Consider the following 6,606-nt stretch of genomic DNA (forward strand, 5'->3'; position numbering starts at 1 on the left):
CACTCGCCGGGTGTTTGCTTAGGAACCATGTGAAGGGGCGATGCCCAGGGATTCCTTGAAGGGCGAATGATGCCGTCTTGCAGTAGTTTGTTGAATTCTACTTTGGCTGTGTTCAGGAGCTCAGGGCGCAGGCGGCAAGGGCGTGAAAAGACTGGTGGTCCTTTGGTTTCGATGTGGTGGAAAATTCCCGATGTAGGTGGTGGGGGTAGGGAGACTCGGGGTGAGAAAAGCTCCTTGAATTCGTCGAGCAGGGAGGAGAACTCGTTGGAAGGCGCAAGACAGGTGATAGTGTCGGTGTGTCTGGCACGAGAACCCTGGATCTTGCGTGCTGTAGGCTCATGGATGAGGCATAGATGACTTGGTTTGACGCCGAGCTTGTGGAAGGTGAGGAAGTCGAAACCAAGGATGGGTTGAGACATGTCTGCTATCACAAATAACCAACGCAGAGTCTTGGGCAGACCGAGGTCTAAGGCGAGGGTGCGTACGCCGTAGAAGGCGATGGGGGTACCGTTGGCAGCGAACAGGTCATAAGAGGGTTGCTTTGACTTGTCTTGTAGTGAGGGAGGGATGAGGCTGACCGATGAACCTGTGTCGATGAGGAACTTCTTGCCAGAGGTGCGGTCGGTGATGTGCAGTAATGAGACGCCTGAAGGGACGGAGGCTGAGGCGTCTACCAGCCTCCGGTGTTGCCGTTTCCCGAATAGGTGCAATAGGGCTCACAGTTTCGAGCATTGCGGCCGAAAGTCTGGTGATACCAGCAGAGGGTATATTTGTTGTGCTGGGGGCTGGCTGCTGTGCGTCGGAACTTGTAGGGCGTGGTGCGTGAGTCAGGAACTGGCACAGCAGCGGGTATGGAGGAGCAGAACTGCTCATTGGTGTCCATCCTGTGGTTCAAGGTTTGCAACAGGTCCTTGATGTCTTGTGAGGTATTGCTCGGCTGAGGGGTGTTGACCCGGCTTACAAGTTCGGTGGTAGGTACTGGTGTGACCGTGGGGTTGTCCGTGGCGGTAAGGGGTGCAGCAGCGCACTCGTTGAAAATTCTGTCTGCCGCGGTTGCATATAGTTTTGGTGTCGTAGAGTAATCTACTGCGGACAGAATGTTGCGTACTTCTGTGGGTAGTTTTTGTGCGTGAAGCTGGCGCAGGATAGAGTCAGGAAGTCTGTCTGTGTACCGGGAGTTCAACCTGCACATCTTTTCCCAGAGAAATCCCGGAGTTGAGTTTCCAAGGGAGATGGAAGATAGGTTCTGCAGGAGATTGGAGCGGGTCCGTTGGTAATGCGTTTTTAAGGCATCCCGCAGAGTGGCGAATTTGTTGTTCTCTGGAGGGTTGGAGATGGTCTGTGAGACTTGTGTGGCGACTTCAGTGGGCAAGGAGCAGAGCAGGGCGCCGTACTTTTGCCCATCTGTAGCTGTAGAGCCGATGAGAGCTGCTTCGACATGAACTAACCAGTCCTCTACGTTGTGGTTGAAGGTTGGTAGAGAGATCCGTCCATCCATTCTTGCGGGAGTATATCACACCTGTTTGGGAAGGATGAGGGATGGGTGCTTGTTCCGACCCCCTTCCGTGTTCACAATCTCCTGGGAGGGAGGTGAACAGTTGCAGGGGGAACTTTGGGACGCATACACTTTTTAGGGTGCAGGTCCTTAGGCCAGAACTAAAAAAACAAAAGAAAAATAGGAGAATAGGCAAAAGAGCTCAAACCACGTTTGGAATATCGCACAATAGTTGCTCTCCAGCTGTGATGTGGGTCACTCACACCGCCAGTGGGGAGAACAGACTAATGCGTTATAAACCTTACGGTCGTGAGATGGTGTCGTTGTGGAGTAGTGGGTGGTGAAGGTAGGCGGTTGGCCTAGGCTGGCAGCAGGCAGGACGATCTTCTCAGCTCTAGTAGTAAGGCAGCAGAAAGGAGTGTGGTATTCACGGCTCCACGGGTCACCAATTGTAGCGTACTGTATGTGGCCAGTTGTCAATTCTCTTTAGTTGTCTATTATCTCTTTGTATGGGCACACAAACGTACGTACATGTAGATATCTCACACTCAGGAATGAGGTAAGATAGAAACTCACGATGCGCTTTCTGTATATATATATTGTTGTACAGCGCAGTGCTTAGGAGTGACTAGTTGAGGAGCTGTGAGAGCTGGTCCAGTAGCTGAGTGTAGAATGTTCTCCCTGGGCAGGCGTGGCCGTATTTATACAATTTACGAGGATCAGGATTTGGGGTGCGCGTAGCGAGAGGACCAATCACAGCGGCTCAAGCGTAAGGTGTGAAACGCTCTGATCCTGAACTGGAGGTTGATGGTCGAGACTAGGTCGGCGATCGTACCCCTACGTCCTCTGCATAGACCAAGTCTCTCGGCGTAGCTGGCTGTACGCTGATTGGCTGGTCGGCGCGCGGCCGGAGCTCAGTTGGAAGTTGTAGGGAAGAGGAGCCACTACAGTGTTCATGTTGTAACAATGAAATTTTCATTTACCCAGTGAAAGAATTGATATAAAGTAAGTGTCGTCTGGACCATTGCCAGACGTATGTTTTGTATAGTGAAGTTAAATATTCACTCTCTCGTTATTTCTTCTCCACTCATCTCCAGACGCTGTTTGTGTGTTGGCAACACGACTGAGGTTCGGGAGCCGGCTATGGGCACGATGGCTCTCGAAGGATGTCTAAGGTGGCTAGATTAGAATCCCAGGGCGAGATTCCTTGGCAGGCGCCATGGCCGACCCTCTGCCACAATCCTTCCTGGGCCGGGCACTCCAAGCTAGAGGGCGAGCCTGTAAACGACTTTGGCCCGCGGACTCCGTCTTGTGATCTTGGTCCAACTACTGTTCTTGTTTATATGTAAGGATCCGTGTTAATATCCATGCTTGGGGATGACAAGCAGAAATACAGCATCCCAGGTTAAATATTGAATCCATGAATGTTGGTGGTACCAGGGTTATTGTTATTCTCGGAGTTGAGTCCACCAAACCACTGAATACTCGTTAAAGTGTCACATTAGTCATTCCGAAATAACATGTTATAAAGACTATTTTAATTCGGGATAGTGTCAAGTGTGTCATATTATCCACTTGCAGTAACAATGGAATAATATAATGATTGTTAAATGTTGTAACCTAGAATTGAAGATGTAATTTGTTACTTATAAAAGTACGACCTGAGGGTCCAGTGTTATCTGACCGTATGTAGTAACCCCTGAATCTTACTTGTCAGAGAAATAATACAACAGTTGTCTCATGAAGTAGTGAGTAATTGAAGTAGTTAAATGGTGTAATAATAACTTGAAGTGTTTAATGAATTAATAAGTAATTGTGGTGCTGTTTTGTAAATGGTACAGTAAGACCTGAGGGTCCAGTCTTATCTGAGTGAAGTTAAGTAACATCTTATTCACTCACTGTGGTAATAAATATTGAATTAGTAATCTACGAGTATCACCTCTCTACTCCTTCTAAACATTGGTTCCCAGAAAATAATACTGACTCACGTGCCTATGTACAATATTGTACATCTACCACACTACCCAAAAGCTTTCCATGAGGTATGTTATATTCTACCCAAAAGTCTGGTGGTGGCAGCCTACCCTTGTAAGTATAATAAGTGTACTAAGAATAATATGGTTCCCAGACTAACCCTTGTATGAGAATATAAGTAAAAACAGAGTATACTTCAGGAAGGTAGGAACATTGAAATTTAGAAAATATAATATTATATATGAAAAGAAATGAAAGACTTGGAAACTATAAGCATAGAAATATCAGAATTACTTGTATAAGAATATGATCAAGAATAAGGTACTGTATATATCTAAATAAAGAATTGAAGAATAATAACAGAAAAGAATATCTGGATGGTAAATTATAAAGAGAAAGAAAACCGCCCGTCACACAGCAGCCCTTCTGTTGGTTAGGTACCCACTTATCCAGTCTAACAGTGTACCTCCTATATCCATTTTGGCTAGTTCGTACAATATCAGTTGTCCATTGGTAATATCAAAAGCCGCTTTTAGGTCAAGAAATGTGGTGTATCTGTGCCTTTCATCACCATGCACAGTTAGGAATGTGGTGATGCAATTATGTACACCTTTACCATGGGTGAAGCCATTTATGTTAGGAGACATGTGTTCTCTGATTCTATATAAGAGTTTGCCAAGAACCATCCCCTCAAAGGTTTTACACAGGCAGCTGGTTAGTGATTATGGGACGAAAAGCATCAGGCTGTCCTGGTTTCGGTATTGGCACAACAATACTGATGGTCAATGATGTGGGTAGTTGGCCTTTGGTATGACTCATATTGTACAATACCAACAATGGATTGCCCGACACACGCCTTAGTAGTCTAACGATGTTGTAGGTAACTCCGTCCTCTCCAGGGGAAGTAGACCTACCCCTGGCGAGGGGGGCGTCAAGCTCCCACTCAGTATATGGAACATCACACTCATCGTGCTGTTTGCCCAGCATAAAGTTAATAAGATTACTTCTCTCTACAGTACAGACTTCGCATCAAGGAGTCCCCAAGTCCTAGCTGGTAACATGTTACAGCTAGACACATGAGCCCACTTTGTTATTAGCTCATTCGACTTTTGCAGAGGGTTTAGATGGGAGACGTGTTTACTGTTTTTACCTCTGATTGTGTTTATGTCTTTCCAAGCTTTGCTGAGGGATGTGTGTTGGTTTAGGTTGTTGACATATGTCTCCCATGCATCTTGTCTGAGTTCGTTTACACGTTCCCTGACAGCAGCAAGGGAAGCTTGATACAATTGTAACATTTGAGGTGTTCTAATTTGTTTGTAACCCTTACCCACCCTCCTGACCCTAGCCCTGAGTTTTTTCAGCTCAGGGTCATTATAGCACTGCTGTTGCCTGTTCCCATTATGCTGACCACGTTTTCTCCCTTTTTTGGTGGAATCATTGTTGGTGAAGTATGTATTAGTCCTATCTATCAGATCGTCATGGAAACTTTGGTACTTGTCAGGCTTCTAGTCCTTGTACCAAATAGGGTGGTGGACGAGTGGAACAAGCTTAGCAACTTTGTAGTAAGTGCTGGAACGCTGGAAAGTTATAAAAGGAGGCTAGATAGATTCATGGACGATAGAGAGTGGTTGTAACTCTCGACAGGAGCTGTCATACACAGGCCAACCAGCCTATTGCAGACTCTTTATTTGCTTATGTTCTTAGAAGGTGAGGCGGCAGGGAGGGAGGTGGCTACACACCAATCACCACCATACCTCCAGCGCTGTTGCTACTTTTCTTTTCAAGTTCCCTCGAAATTACAGCACCAGTTGTTGCATGTTATCAATTTGGATGTGCTGTCGTTCTATCGTAATGGACCGTCGAATCTTGTTTAATTCGTTGGTATCCACCTCGCTTGCTGCATTCTGAGTTAGTATGTGCTCAGTGAGGGCTGCCGTGAGCTTGAGTGAGTTCTGATGTTCTGCAATCTCCTCTGGATTGGTCAATCCTATTCCTCCCAGAGATGGCGTCAGTGCAAGGGTTGACTGTTCTGCTGGGGTTAAGTGAAGATGTTTCACTAATTTTGGAATAAAATTGACGCTGATAGCTTCTTCTAGAGGGTGGAGGAGGGGTCCGATATGAGGGATAGTGCACATCAGGTAGTTCCAGTGATGCTCGATTCCATGGGTGAATGCTGCAAATGCCGCATGTGGCTCTGTGTTAGCAATATCCAACAGAGTTTGGATTTCCTTCACCCACTTTTACCAGTACTACTACCACCACTTCTATCACTTCCACTTCAACTTCTACAGTACTACTGACACTGCCACTGACAGTCCCATCATCATTGACTCATCCTCACTACTTGCTCTTGATACCCGCTTGTCACTGAAGCCAGACACAAGCACATGTGTCTTGTTGACGAGGGTGTCAGGATCAAGCTGCTGTGGATCCCCTCTCACATAGGCATTAGTGAACATGTTAGAGTTGATGCCTTAGCTAAACTCGCGTCCAACAATGACAATGTTGAATACAATCTGGGACTCTCAACCAGAACCTAAGAAACTAATCTGAAAAGAGCTTTCTGATGAATTTGACGCAAACAGACAAGTGCAAACAGGCACTAGCCAATCCATTGTTTACCATGATGAGATGTATCAATTAGAACATGTATATGGAGCAAGTAATAAGATCACGAGATTACACGCTGTTGTAACCGCTATACCTCTGTCAGTATGCCCCTCAGGCAGATGTAAACAATACTAAATGTAAAGTGTGTGACCAGACATATGGCCACTACGTCTTAGACCGTGAAACAATATAACCTTATAGGGATAGATCCAAGCACACTGTGTATGTAATGGTACAACACTTTATCTCTGATGGCAAGATAGCTGATATACTAAGGCTGTATCCACACTTGGCATATAATAGCTAAACAAACCTTATATACCGAACTAAACAAACAATGTACTAAAAGTAATCTGTAACACAATATCCTAACAACTGGGGTCTGATAAACACCCTTTGTGGCCTCTCCTCTGTAATACTTTAACCACAGGATGAGTATGGGGTGCATAATAAACTAGCTGCTGTCCATGGCAATAAATAAAATTCTCTCTCTCTCTCTCTCTCTCTCTCTCAAATGGTCCCTATAT

The sequence above is a fragment of the Homarus americanus genome, unplaced genomic scaffold (genome assembly GCF_018991925.1).
Source record: "Homarus americanus isolate GMGI-L3 unplaced genomic scaffold, GMGI_Hamer_2.0 scaffold36219, whole genome shotgun sequence".
NCBI lineage: Eukaryota > Metazoa > Arthropoda > Malacostraca > Decapoda > Nephropidae > Homarus > Homarus americanus.